The sequence below is a fragment of the Dipodomys ordii genome, unplaced genomic scaffold (assembly GCF_000151885.1).
Source record: "Dipodomys ordii isolate 6190 unplaced genomic scaffold, Dord_2.0 Scaffold62, whole genome shotgun sequence".
NCBI classification, from domain to species: Eukaryota; Metazoa; Chordata; class Mammalia; order Rodentia; family Heteromyidae; genus Dipodomys; species Dipodomys ordii.
The window spans coordinates 7,425,316-7,441,444 of record NW_012267278.1 but is presented as its reverse complement, the minus strand read 5'-3'; positions in this window follow the sequence as shown (position 1 = coordinate 7,441,444).

Sequence of the window (16,129 nt, the reverse complement as noted above, 5' to 3'; positions counted from 1 at the left end):
AGGTGAACTTTAAAAAACATGGACCAAATGAAGAAAAACATAGTACAGTTTTTCTCTTGTAAGTCACACTATAACAGAGAAAGGAGCAATAGATTGTCCGTAAAGAAAACTGGGAACTGACAAGGTCAGTCCATGTTCAGCAGACTTACAAGAACTAATCACAACAGATACAGGAGGAAAGAGAAGGAGGAGACAGAGAGGGAGAAAGGGGGGGGGGGAGAAGAGGGACAGAAGGAGAGGGAGAGAGAGAGAGATTCTCTTCTCGGAGCCTGCAATTGTAAAAATAAAACCACACCAGTAATGATTTCTAAATTCTAATTAAGTTAAATTAATTTTATTTTTCCTTATGATAAAACCCAGGGCATCACACATGCTAGGAAAGTTCTCTGTCACTTGAACCATGCCTACATTAATTTTAAATTCAGACAATCCAACAGGGACTAGGTGAGTCACTTTGTGTTCACATATCTTCTATTGATGCTACAAACATTAATGAACCTGAGAAATGCTTGAGTTACTCCAAAACTAAGGTTATTAAAATAGCTTGTAAATACAGATTAAGAATTCTTAATTTAATTATTTACTTCTTATAAGATATAATAATTTAATTATTATAATGAAAAGCATTTTTATTGTCAAAATGGAACCTACATATGGTTAATACGCATTTTAGGTTTATATATATATATATATATTTGAACATCCATATCTTACAAATATTCTAAAGTCAGATATGTTATCTTAATTGTATTAATGTATATGATTTTTATATTAAGTTTGCAATTTGGAAATTTGAAATTATTGAGGATGGAGGCATATTTATTTTTAGTATGTATCTATTTTGGTCAATAGTCTTAAATTACCTTATGTAAATAAAACCTCATAGTTTTTTTTTTTAAGAGAGATGGCTGGTTTTGACAAAAAATATAATAATAATTACACATTAATGAGAATGGTAAACAAATTGCTATAAAATAAAATCTATTGCTCTTTGAAACAAAATTAGTTAATAATTAAATAAAATGATCATAACCTGTTTCAAATACTCAATTAACCTGTTATCTTCCTGACGAAAGTAATGTCTTCAGGAGACTGAACAACCTGTGCGTTTTTTGTCTTTTCTCTATTATTTTATTTTCTCCTGAATGAATGGTTAATAATTGTTTGTTGATGGTTGTCTGTAAGTTCAAAGACCCTGACATATATAGTCTGTGAAGTGTTAAATATTTTAGCTGCACATTTGGGATTGAAATAATTCTACATTCAAATCTATTTATACTAAGCACATTCTGAATTTGCTAATGTGTGTTAAGAGAAAACGCTTACTAAAAATGAATCTGTTCTACCAGTTTTACAAAATTTGCTTAAGTATTCATCTTCAATTATCTTTTTTCTTCTTCAAGATTTGATTTTCACTTTTAGAGAAAAGTGAAAGTGTTTCTTGTTTTATTCTTTATGATTCAGAGAATTCAAATGGATCTAAAATTTAAGCAACCATTAGAGTTCAGGGTTCTATCTTATATTTTGGTATATATTTTTTGCATTTTGATTTGTTTTTCAAGAACATCACTTAAGACCAATTACAAGTTGCTTACTGTAGGCAGCTGATTTCTGTTGTTTAGTTATTTACTTATTTGCTCAGCTGTTTATAGGTGTGTCTATGTTATGTCAAAAACTAGGATATAGGCAGCAATAAATACTGCTTTGGTGGCAGAATGGTTTCACTTGCAGTTTATTTATACATCCATATACATACATAAACACATATATTTACACATATACAGACACACATACACATACATATACACATACACATATGCATAGATGTATATATACATGTGTGCATGTGTATACATATATTCCTATACATGTATGCATGTGTATATGTTCTGATTATATAAGATTATATAAATATGTATGCATGTGAATATATATTTCATTATCATCACTGATGAGAGGGTATTAAGGTTTGAGTAAGAATAGACGAAGTAGATCAGCATAAAGTAAAAAATAGGATGATATGCATTTACCCCCAAATAATATATGTGATTTACTGTTGTTTCTGCAGAAAAGTGCATCATTTCTAAAATATATAGGATATTTCTTGTGTCTGAAAGCTGTTTTCTTGTAGTTACATTAATGATATCAAGATCCGCCTTTCAAATTGTGATTAGGAAATTTCCACATGTAGAAGACTGAAACCAATTGCCTATTCCTCAGCCTATACAAAAAATCAAGACAAAAATGCATGAAAGATTTTAATGTAGAACTTGAAACATTGAAACAACTACCAAAAGAACCACTTTAAGACACAAGCATAGGTAACAACTTTTTAATAGGAGTTCCAATAGCTCAGAAAATAAGAGCAGTAATATCCCACAAAGTAAGAAAACTTTTATATGGCAAAATAAACAATCATCCAGAAGGAAAGCCCACAAAATGCCAGCTATACACCTGACAAGGTACCAATATAGAAAAAAAATAAGAACTCAAATATTAAACACCAAAAGAGAAAATAATTTAATAAATGGGTAATAAATCACAGTTCTCAAAAGAAGGAACATAAATGGCTAGTAAATACATAGACAAAAATGATCAGCATCTTTAATCATAGTGCAAATTACAATCAAAAGTACTTTGGGATTCTTTCAATGACTATCAAGAAAATAAACAACAAAAAATGCTAGGATCTGGGGAAATGGGAATTTTTATACACTGGTAGTAGGAATGTAAATTAGTTCAGTCATTGTGGGAATTTATATGGACAGTCCTCAAAAATAAGTAAAAGTAGAAGTATGATATGATCCTATTATATATTATATTAATGAAAGAAAAACAAGGCATATGTTAGAGAGACCTGAACATCCATATTTATTGTTGCACAATTTACAATAGCCATGCCATGGAATTAGACTAAGTGCTTATTAACAAACGAATGCATCAAAAAATTATAGACATTGGACTATTATTCAGTCATAAAATAGGGCAAAATTATGTCATGACAAGAAAATGAGTAGAACTGGGTAGCAATATATTTATTAAGTGAAATAAAGATAAATATTATATTTCACTCACCTGTTCCATCTAATTTTTTTAATATGTAAGAGCAGGAGGTGAATTTTGGGAGATTGAAGAGATCAGTGGAAACTGGTAAGCATTTTGTCAGGGTGACAATGTTTGAAATATATTATATGCAAGTATGACTATATTGTTATGAACACTATGCTTGTGTAACAATTAATTTCAGAAATTATACAAATGAATTATACAATTATACAAAAAACATATAAAGAAAACCAAGTCATATCATTCTAAAATATAAATGTGTATCAGGATTGAAAGACAACATAAAGGTTATTTTTCAAATAATGATAAAACTTTACTTCTGCCACAATATCACAATATGTGACACTTGGATCCATAAAAAACATTTGCATATTTTCCTTTTTGTTTAATGTAGATTTGTAATAAAATATGTATCATGTGATTAAGGAGCATTCTTTGTCCACACTAGCAATGATATTGTTTACTGTAGCATCTCATTGTTGCATGGCCTATATTTAAACAAAAATATTTTTTGTATTCTCTTTAAACAGTTGTGCAAAGGGGTTTCAATCCAACATGTCCGCTTATGAGTTGAATGCCTCCTGATCAATGAGACCCTTTCATCATTCTCCCTCATCTGTCCCAGTCCCTCTTAGCCCCTTCAGTTACCTTGTTCTATTTCACGTATGTGCATTGTGTATTATGACTACATTCATTGTGTGCTTTTTTAAAGAGAAATCATATTTTAATCCAATAAACAGTGTAATTTGAAAAACATGGTTTGGTCTTTATTGAATATTTTAACCTGAGATTTGCACTTGATCTATGAACAGAGTGATATATTCCTCATCAAAGCTCTTGGAGACAGAACCTTGACACTGCCACCACCTACTTGTGATCTTAGTTTAGTTCATCTACCTCTGAACCCCAATTTCTCCACAAAAATCTAGCCTCTCATTTTGAACACCTAGGTGTTTTGCAGTCTAAATGTTCTGGTTTGCTGCTTATTAGTTTGGGGTTGTAGACAGAAAAAAAAAGACAAATCTTGCAAGAATTTGAATTTGTTTTAGGATAATTACCTCTAGCATAGTATTATAGGCACCCATTTTCAATCTTACAGGCTCTAAGAAAGGAGTATAATTGTAGCTTATGTGTCAGGGATGTAGATCATGCTTGTGAGCATCATTTTATGAGGAGTCAGAAACGAAGGTTGAGGATTTCAGTCAGCAGGGCTCTGTGCTCCATGTTTCACCATCTTATGGATGGATTGCTGATACTGCTTGTTCTCTGCATGTTCTCATAATTGGTCGTGGGGCCTGAACTCTGGGCCTGGGCACTGTCCTTCAGCTCTTCAGCTCAAGGCCAACACTCTACCACTTGAGCCACAGCAACACTTTCGGCTTTTTCTGCTTATGTGGTGCTGAGAAATCAAACCCAGGGCCTCATGCAAGCAAGGCAAGTACTCTACCACTGAGCCACCTTCCCAGCCCTAAAAAATAATTTAACGAGCTGGAAATGTTAAGCACCCCAATGTGATCATTGCACAGTTTATGTATCACATGGCACCCTACATATGTGTGTAGTTATCATAAATCAATAAACATAAGAAAACATGCTCTTGTTTACTTCTTTTACCACACCAAGCATTGCTTTCTTTTATTTGTTATGTATTACACATATTTTTTAGAACAATTTACTTTTCTAGAACCATGAATCTCTATATATTTGTAATCACAGTTTTGATCAATGATAAATTCATGTATCAAAATAGGTAAATGTAAATACACACACACACACATATATGCGTGTGTGTGTGTGTGTGTATATATATATATATATATATATATATATATATATAATAGTCTAAACAAGAACAGTTAAAGTGCTTTTAAAACAACCAAGGCAAAGAGTGAAAGCTCTTGGAAATGAGATGTTGTTGCATACATTACCAAACAGAATGAAAATCAGTTTGAGGGAACGGAATGCTGTTGCTAAATGTTAAAATATGATGCCCTAAATCTTAGCAAAACTAAAGATGATTGAGTCAATGAAAAAAACTAAGGACCACCGGAATAGATAACATTTCAAGTGCTTTTGGAAAATGCTCGGTGGTAGTAGAACAACTTGTTGACAGGGTGGCGAGAGTCGAGAGATGAGAGACACTGGCAGACTAATTGCACTGCTCGGAGGAGATGAGCGAACGGATGAGCTGAGCTCCCCACAGCTCAGCAGCTCTCCAGGGATTCTTGTGCACAATCAGAACAGAAGAGAATTTTAGAAGTACAGAGTTTCAGGGAATAACAATAATTAATATTCAGAAGTACAGGAAATAGCAATATACACCATACCGTTCAGTTTGCCAGTTGTTTAAAAATGTATTTTTAAATTCATTGAGATAATTTGAAAGTGTTTTGAAAAACAGCTATTTTATAAAATACAGAAGGAAATATATTTTCTAAAAGACTTTACTGACAAAATGAACACTTGTATAATCTAAAGATTACTGGTATTACAGGAAGCAGATACTTGGAAGGTGTGGGGGAGAAGGCAGAGGAGGAAGATGAATGAAGAGAAGAAGAGTGGAAAATGAAGTGATAACATGTGATGTATATCCTTTGAAACTAGGGAAATTGAGGGGAGGGGTGGTGTTGGGAGGAATGGGGGAGGATGATGTAAGGGGTGATACGGATCAAGATGCTTATAAACTGGTTGAATGGTAAGCCCTTTCGTATAACTACTGAAAGATAGTGAAATTTATTTTTTAAAGTGAGTCTACTTTCTTTTTAAAATGTTATTTTATTGTAAAGATGCTGTACAGAGGGGTTGCAGTTATGTGGATAAGGCAATGAGTACATTTCCGGTCCAGCATTGTTACCCCCTCCTTTGTTGTTCTCCCCCTCCCCCAACTCTCTCATTCCTCCCCCTCCCCCTACCAAGTTGTAAGAACCACACTAAGAACCAATGACCAAAGCACATAAGTAAGAATATATAATAGAACTGATCATGACAACCAGAACTAAAAATAAAGTAAATATCCATCAATAACAAAAAAAAAGTGAGACTGGAGGTGTAGATAAAGTGAACAATGGTATCCTATTGTATGTAAGATTTTAATCTATTTAGACCTGAATAAGGACAGACATCCCCCCTCACCACTTCCCCCCCCACCCACTATGGAAGGACGTATCTTATCCAACAGTCTAACAGTCAGTGGTAAACACAGGTGATAGCCCATCAGGGAGACATCAGATACCAAAAGTTAATACATTAAAATCAGCATTTTATATACTGATAAAAATGCTAAGATGTTAAATGTCTTCAATACATATTTTATCACAATATAAAATAAGCTTTAAAAGCATGAAAACTCAAAATGAAGTAAGCAGGGATTTCAAATTTCTCTTCTAAATATTTACTCAAGTTCAAGAATCATGAAGGGTTGCTTTCATGATATTATTTTATAAGAAGTTTATTATTTTCATTTTTCTCTACTGCTTATTTTATATGCTAATTTTGTATCTTGTACATTTCTGCTGTTTTATCAGTTCTAATACTGCTTCCATGGATTCCTTTGGTTTTTCTATAAATTGTATTACATGCAAAGAGGAATACATTGATTACTTCCTTTCTTGGGGTGTGGAGAAGAGGAAGACGAAATAAGATACAGATATTATGTCAAAGATTCATATCTTTTTCAAAGATACTAATTAGAACCTTTTTCAATGATTAGTATCTTTGAAAAAGTCATCTAATTTTTCAGAGCTTTGGCTTCCTTTCCATCTGATTAGTAAAAATATTTGTTGTATATGCCTTACAGAGTAAAGAAAAGGACTAAAATCAGATTCAGATTGTATACTCTTTGAGTAATTGACATAAAAAAGATATAGTTGAAAGATTATATTGTTGAAGTTAATTTTTAATATATATTTTATTGTAAAGATACTGTACAGAGGGGTTACAGTTACATGAGTAAGGTAATGAGTACAGTTTGAGGTTAAATTTTTTGAGCTTTGAACATGTAGTTGAAGGAACTAGTGATCCTTTTAATTTCTATTTTGCAAAATAACTATATCTAATGTGTCGGGAATCAAACAATACTACAGAGTAAAGCAGGTGCTATGGATTTCAAAGAGCAGAATTCTGAGAAAAAGAATCCAGTAAAATATAGTGGTATATCTTTATTTGCATTTTGGAAATGGAATTTGACTTGTGTTTCAATTTGCTAAATTTGAAATTCTGTTTTATACGTATCACAAGGTAGCTTCTAAATGAATGCAATTATTCAGCCTCTTTTTAAAAGCATGCAGAAGTCTAATTGATGCACTGTGATATTAACTTTAAACATGATTTTATAAAAGATCAAATTTGCATTTAATGGAAACTTAATGCTGACACTTGTCAAAGATATGAAGGAGTTAGCATTTTCGTATGCACAATTTCTGCTTAAAAGAACCACTCCTAAACGGGAACCCAGGAGAGTCTCAGCCATGTTTCCTAGCACTTGGTTCCTCAAGGTGTCTATGCCAGTTTTACCACTCTGTGATCCCATCTGTAATTGTGTAAGAACATACTCAAATTGCACATCTTTATATATACCTCCTTTTACCTCACGGAAAGGGCTGGAGTTCCATAAAATATAGTGATTTTCTTATCAGCTTTGTCAGTGCTAAGCAGTGGCTTGTGGTAAGGTAATAAATCTCTTTGAATAAATTGGTTATTGTAGATGAGCAGAATGATACATGAGGAAATATTGACTATTCATGTTTTCTTGCTGAATGAGATTTATATCAAAAAATAAAGAACTTCTACACCAAAGTCATATTCTACTAAAAAAAAAAAGTATTATGCTTTTGTGATTGAGGCAGAATGGGGTGAATTTGGGTCCTATCTTGTAGGCTTTCAAATCTGGTAAATATTTGATAAAAGGGCAAACTAGAAGATTCATAAATTCATTTGAACAGAGATGAGGACAATGAAGAGTTATTTCTTACTAGTTTTTCATTATGGAATTTGCTGCAAAGCAGAAACAGGAAACTGTAGGATAAGAAGCCTCTATATTTGGAGACTTTCCTGTATGGGTTTTAAAATAGAGCCTTTGCCATTGAAAGGCTATGTCCACTGTTTTAGTGTGAGGAATGAAAGTGTTTAGTGTGGTAAGTGGACAGCAGGTGGAAGGCAATAGGCCCTGTGAGTCCATGAAAATTGCTTCTAGTTCTACTGGTTTGTGATATGGTCATGGAAAACAGGGCACCAATAATCTGCTTTAGCTGGGAACGCTCCCACCCATTTCACCTATGGAAGATTCATTTGGATCTGCAGCTTCTAACACTTGAGAAGGAAATACAGGCTTACTATTTATTCATCACTTACTGTAAATTGCTCCAGGTTGTTTCCATAATTGGACATTTTGATAGAACATGGTGACTAGACGGGGAAACAGAGGTAAAGGCAGGCTGGGCCTGTAGAGATATTTGTTCTAAGAACTTATTTCCATTTCTTAAACTCTGTATCTATAACAAGTTTCCTTTTAATTTTGGGTTACAGAATCCTCCTTGAGGATTTCAAAGCTGTGATACGCAAACGTTCCTACCTTGGATAAAACATTCTTGGCAACTCTTTGGTAGCCACAACCTGGCTTGGAACATCATAGGAATTCTACTCAGAAAACAACTGAAACATTGAAACTACTTGAATGCTCCGGAGATCAGCTTCTTGTGCTCATCTAGACTGGAAATTTTAGATTGGAAGTTGGGAGTGGTATTTATGGCTGAAAGGAATGCAGTGTAGAATGGGATGAGTCATGTACTAAGTGAAGATGGCTGCAATTACAAGTGCCCTGGAGGAGGAATCTGCAAGCAAGTGTGTGTTGCTGGCTCTCAGATGAACGAGAAGCTATTTGTAGAGTGTGTGAATTGAGTTGTAGGCCACCTAGAGATGCCTCTGGCTGTCAAGAAGATTGTCCAGTCAAAAGGGAGCAGAGGTAGAACTAGATAACATGCCCTTCCCTGAGAGTAGACAAAAAAAAAGTTTTAGGGAAAAATCTACATAGTGATAACTCAGTGCTAGGCTGGCTATCCTATAATTTTGTCTCATGCTACTTAGACAAGGTTAAAGTGCAAACTAGAGGAATCTGCTAATCAAAACAAATATTTCAAGATTTTATTTTTCTAATTTTTTTTTAATTTGGCATGGTTTCTTCCAGTTCTTTGCAAAAAAAGAATGTACAAAATCTGTACTTTGAATATGATAGAAGAGTTTGGTGTGGATGAGGCATTCTACTGTTCAATCCAACATCTAATCATACAGGTGAAAGTGAAGAAGAGCCCGCAGCAGAGCCCACAGTAGCCTAAAACCCTTTGGAATTGATTTGTATTTCCATGCTTTATCTAAAAAATTCAATCAACTTGACACTGGGTTATTTAAAATATCTATGCATTCATATTTTAATGTAAAATAATGTCTCAAATATCCTAATAGTTATAAACTTATCATATTATCACATACTTTTGGTAGATAGGCCACAATAATAGAAATATAGGGCAAATTATACCTTTCATCTTTGTTAGTTTTATGGCGTCAGTCAATTGGGTGCCATTTCTGAATCTCTGAATGCTACAAAGAAAAATTTTAAAAAGGAACATTTAAGATGTTGCTCAAAATATTAGATGAGAGAATGTGATGTCCCTAGGCCTTGCTAGACCTTCAGTACATGATTATAGTACAAGAAATTGTTGGACTTGTTTTAATGAATTGTAATACTGGAGAGAAATAGTTGTCTTTCAAAGAAGTCAGTGTGAGCAGATTGAGGGCTGTGGAGATGAGTCATTCTAGCCATGTGTTCATTTTAGTGATACAATATTCAGAGAATAGGCTATTGAGGGATAAATAGGATTTCTAATTTTTGTTTTGCTCCTTTAATTTTCTCTTTCCAGCATTTTATGCCTACTACTGAGGTATTCCAATTTGGGGTTTGGGGCTTGAACTCAGTATCTGAGTGCTGTCCCTGAGCTTCTTATGCTCTAGGTCAGTGCTCTACCACTTGAGCCACGGTGCCACTTCTGGCCCTTTCTGAGTATTTTGTTGGAAATGAGAGGCTCCTGGGCTTTTCTGCCTGGGCTGCCTTTCAGCAGTGATTCTCAGCTCTCTGCCTCCTAAATATCTAAGATTACAGGTATGAGTTACCAGTTCCTTGATTCTTGTTGATTTTTTCCTTTGTTGAAATTGAGTTCACTTTTAGATCCCATTTTTGTGATTATCATCTCAAGCATCATGTCAAAAATGAATTTCCAGTTCTCTCTTCTTGCTGAGACTTGTGAAGCCCCGGGTAGCCATTGGCTTGCTTTTGTGTGTACAGATTGCTTCACAGAGTATCTCCTTCATGTTCACTCAGTACCTTCTTCCCCAGTCTCTGAACACAGACTCCAGAAAGATGGCAAACTGAATAATGGCTCATCACAAAGTCTCTCAGTATGCCATTTGCTGGGGAATACCACCACACTCTTTTTTTTTGATACAATTGTTCACTTTCATTTGTGAGTAGTAACATCTTTTAGCATTTTAAATAATGTACTCACTACCTTACTCATGTAACTGTAATCCATCTGTACAGCATCTTTGCAATAAATTAAAATTTAAAAAAAGAAAACCCAGAGGGCAACCATTTTTGAAATGATTTTAATGATAAGACTTAAATTAAATAAGGCATCATATGTATCTATAAGGTTATATTTTCCTTTGTAATGTCATCTAACACAGAAAGGCCAGGGGAGATTTGCAGTCATATTTGCCACCTTAAATATATTTTTATTTGTAAATATTTTCACTGATTTTGTACTAAAAACGGGTATTCTTGTGGAGTAAGGTTATACTCATTCAAAAAGCAAATTGGATTATGGAGATTTAAATACTTTTTTGCCTTCAGCAGTTTTTTTCCTCTACCAGTGAAAAATTTAAATTCTTCTATCTGCAGAGTAAAGATAGAAAGGCCTCAGAGTTTGCAAGGATCAAAAAGTACAGAGAATATCCAACACATCCAAATTTTAGGTTGGGCTTTAGAGACCTTGGTTTGAGAGCAGTGGACCAGGCAGATATCATGTGCATTGATATGATCCAGCTACCATAACAAAATATCACAGCTTTGATTTAAAAAAAAATTGAAGCTGAGAGTTTGAGATCAGGCTGCAAGTATGATCCGGTTCTAGCGAGGACACCATCTTGCATGAGGAATATCCTCACTCACCCTTGGAGTGACCTCACGTGGCAGCCAACAGGACCCTGTCTTCTTGCAAGGACATTAATACCACCATGGGGACCACCTTCATGAGCAATGTTAGCCTAATTACCGCCCAAAGTCCACATCTCCAAATACCACCACTCTGGGGGAGGGGGTAGAAATTCAACATAAATCTGTGTAGAGAACACAATTCAGTCCTTAGCAACTTATTCTAGATTCAGTCTGGTTTCTTTATTACTAAGACTGATCTTGGTTCCAGAGAGCAAAACATGCTTTGAATCCCCTCTCCGGCCCTTTTTATGGCCTGGTATTTTGGGTCTGTGGTAAAGCTATTTGGTTGCTGGTACCACTCTAACTCTGATGGTACTATTTTATAAGTGGGCTTTATCAAAAGTGGGTTTGGGTTCATAGGATTGAACAGCTTGTTGTGCTCTTACATCACAATACAGGATGGATAATGGGTATCAACATCTCACAAGAGATTGGTACTTTTATTATAAATGTACCTACATTGAAACATTGCTATCATTTGAAGCCTGTTGTTTCTGTTTGGGTCTCCACCGTGTTATGCATTCTGAGTTTTCACAGATGTTTAAAGACATGTGTCCACATGTGTCCTTGGTGTTATAGAGAATATTTTCACTGCCCCAAATTCTCTCTGTTGTATCTATTCATCCACTCCTCTCTCCTAAACTTGGAAACCACAAATCTACTGTTTTGTTTTCTCCAGAATGTCATACAGTTAGGTAGTTTCAGATTACCTTTTTCTTTCCTTATTCAAATAATTTTCATGGCACAATAGTGCATCCATTTTCTACTTCCTAGATTTGGCTCTAAGTGTTGTCTGTTTAATGTCTAAGTTTCCATTTCTGGTACTTCGATCATGACTCTTGGTTTTTGTAACCTGTGTTATCTGACCACTTTCTCTCTTGGACTGATTTCTTATCCATGTTCCTTCATGTGGCACAACTGGGAAGCTCATTGTCAACAGTCCTGTTTGTAAGTGTCTGACTTCTGCTCAATCCCACACATTGGTTTGGCCTTCCTTTGGTTGACATTCCACCTTTGGCTGAGCTATTATAGTAGTTGACAGGTAAGCAGCAACTATAGTGCCATGGAAATTCATCTGCATTTGCTCTTGATAAACCTATTTCAAGCATCAAACTATAAACTTATCCAGTTAAGAGAATTCTGCCATGATAGTATGAATCCTATCTTTAAAAATAATATCACTCATACCCTAAAAGGAGCACAAAAAACACTAAGATGGTAGTTGAGGTAAAATATTACAATGTTTTTTTAATTGTGAGAATACCATACAGAGGAGTTACAATTACATGGGCAAGATAACGAGTACATTTCTTATCAAGCATTGTTGCCTCCTCTTTGTTTCCCCTTTTTTAAGTTTCTTTTTAAAATGGAATTCTTATCCAAGATATTTGAACTTTACCAACTAATACTGTTGTTTCTTATAAAGCAAAGAATTTACACTCAAAATACATAACTCTCCCTTCTTCTTCTTCCATCCTCCCAACTTCAATATTAAACAGGAAAATCATCCAAATGATGGATAAGAATGATGGTAGCGTCATGCATGCCCAGACTTTAGCAAGTTCAGAAGAATATGAGAGCCAAAGCTTGACTCAATGCCATAAACATGACCCTGCCATATGTACTTGAGCTTTGTTGTAATCATCTGTCATAGATTATTTTTAGACAGAAGTAAAATGGTAGGCTGCATAAAGAACTCTGTTAAAACCACTGGAATTGGTCTTGGTTTCTCTCTATGGATAGAAATGGCATAATTGCAAATTGTGTTTGAATCCCCAAGGAACTCTGAAGAGGTGTTCTGAGAATTCATTTGATGTTGTTTAAGCGCTATGAAAATATGTAAAAGGCTGTATATTTGGAAAACGCCATAACAATAACAAAAAGTACTATTGTTTTTATTACAGCAGGTGCAAATAAGATGAAAGGGAAAGGCAGGTTTGAAAAACCTCAGTAATGGGCCAGAAAGATGGGATGGTTGTAACCTTTGCCCTCCACAGTGCTTTCTTTGAATGCTCCTTGATGAGATTGGAGGCAGTGCCAGGAATTATGAATGTATGTCATAATTATGTTCAACTGTATTCACAATGACCTGTTGTTGACCCATCTCTGAGAACAATTCAGTTCTTGTTTCCATTCCTATGGATTAGTTGAAATCTCTTTTGTTTCTCTTTAAGGGAATGGCTAAATTCAGTGTTATAAAACTGTGGATGACTGAATTTAACATGAAATGAATAAAAATGGGCTTAATATCACCTTAATTGCTGTCATCATTTTAATAGTAGAAGTCTTTTTTTTTTTTTTTTGCTTCTGGTGTTGGACAAGATCTGAGAGAGAAAGGACTTAGAATGCAAGGCTGAGGAAGCATCATGCTGTCTGTCCCCGGGGAGAAAAGAAATCTGTCCTCATTTTGAAATAGCTCTTGGCTATGGCTCAGAAACATTCAATGGACAGCTTTAGAAATTGTAACACTTTCTTTGACAAAGGGAAAAATCACTGTATGTCTGTGTACTGTTAAAGGATAAAGAGGGGTTAAGAAATAAATACATAAAGTATTAAATAATTGTAATAGGCACACATTTTATTAAACATTCTTGCTTTTTATCAGAAAAATATGTATTTTGTGAGCATGATTTAAAAGTTTTACAAGGAGTGTCTGATTTGATTTACTTTGTTCTATATTCAGATCATGTGTTCCAATTCTGCATTAGGAAGTATATAAGAAGTACATAAATTAGCATACATTTGAAAGGATTTTCACCATAGCTATCATTGTTTCATCAATATTCTTTCGTCTGAAAAACATCTTTACCTGAAGTGTATAGTCCTTCTTTTGCAGAAACGAGCTGGAACATGCATCTCCCAGATTCTATCAATTACATCTTCTATTCCCACACTTGAAGAACTAATCTTAGATTTCCCTCACCTTTATATTGCAGGCAATAGAAACTGCCAAACTTAAAAATCAGTTTTGGAGTTGAAGAGTTTACAAGGGTCAATGGAATTGGGAGTTAGGATTCTTTTCTGTTTAAAAGTTATTTCAACCAGGGGGAAAAAATCAGCAACTGATTTTTGTTGTCAGTCCGAAGAAGTATGAGAAACCTGACACAGGTACAGGACATTTCAACAATATAATGAGATAAAACCCTGAAAAATTGGTTTACTCTTATACTGTTTTGAAGTTCTGGAATAAAACCACCTTTATAGAAAATAGAGGAAGATTATTTTTGAAGTTTCCTTAAGATATCGGTAGAAACCCAAGTATATTATCAAAATATAAGCTGAATCAGAAGACTTCCTGATATTTTTATTTTAAAAATAGTATTCTTTTTTATCAGTCATTCCCAGAAAGTAAAGTGAAATAATATGAACTTTGGAAGAAAATAGAGCTATGCACAACACACTGATGGGCAGACTTGGAATTGGAAACCCCCCCCGCCCCCCACCCAGACCATCTTTATATCCTCTTTTGGTTTGTCCCTGGAGAAATAATTGAGGCAAAAAAGTACAAAACACCTAGCAAAACTTCTATGTAATAGCTATTCATTAAAGATCTATTCCTATATTCCTCTCCCATACCCAAAAGGTTATCAGAATTAAGGAAAAAAAAGTCCGAGTTATATCTTTACTCTTTTCTCTCCTCTCATCCAATTTTATAGGGTAGAGTTGAATATGGACTACTGCCAAACTTATTTTTTTCTTGCCAGTTTTGGGCTTGAACTCAGGACCTGGGCACTGTCCCTGAGCCTCTTTTCTCAAGGCTAGCACTCTACCACTTGAGCCACAGTCTACTTCTGGCTTTTTCTGTTTTTGTGGTACTGAGGAATCAAACCCAGAGCCTCATGCATGTTAGGCAAGCACTCTACCACTAAGCCACCTTCCCAGCCCCATGCCAATCTCTTAAACAGTCACAAATGAGTAATCATGGGGAAAATATAATTAATTGGGATGTAAATGATCTCTCAATAATTTTGATATGGTTCTTGTACAGGGGTTAAAAACTACTGGTATACACACACACACACACACACACACACACACACACACTCTCTCTCTCTCTCTCTCATTAAAAGCCCTATCTCCTCTGAACACAATCAGATAGACTTGCTGTCTGAGGGGCAGAAAAATGTAGGCTTACCTCCAAAGTTCATCATCTGCACTGATAGCCTTATTCCTTTTATCTAATTATGCAACTGTGTGTTTCAAATGAGAGAAGGCAAAATGGGTTTATAAATTAGACAAATAATTGTACAATATCCTAACAGAAAATTATAAACAGACATGAAAATGTGATCAGCATAATATAGTACACTATTTTACATGTCTTCACCACTAAATATTTGTTGTCCACCTATTCCACAACAGACTCTGAGAATAGAGCAATGGATAATGGAATTATGGCCTCCCTTTTATAGGGTTTGTATTCCAATGAAGCAGACACCAAGAAAAAAGTGAAATGGAACCACAGATGGGACCATATGGCTCGGGAGGCCATTTTGAGGAAGGTAGTTACTAAAGTAATGGCTATAAGGTGGAAAATCATGAAGAACATGAAGATCTAGGGCAAAAGAACTAAAGGCTGAGGAAGGAAAGAAAATATGGCACAGGGAACAAACAAGTGTAAAGGTCAGAATGAGCATAGTATGTTCTAAAAAAAAAAACAGTAAAATCCAGTGTGACTATAGCATTACAAGAGAGTATGAACTTGGTAAGAAATTAAGTTAGAAAGATCAGTAAGCTTTGCTGAACCATTTGAAGGGATTGAATAACACCGAAGTAGAATAAGTGTGGTCAGGAGGGTAC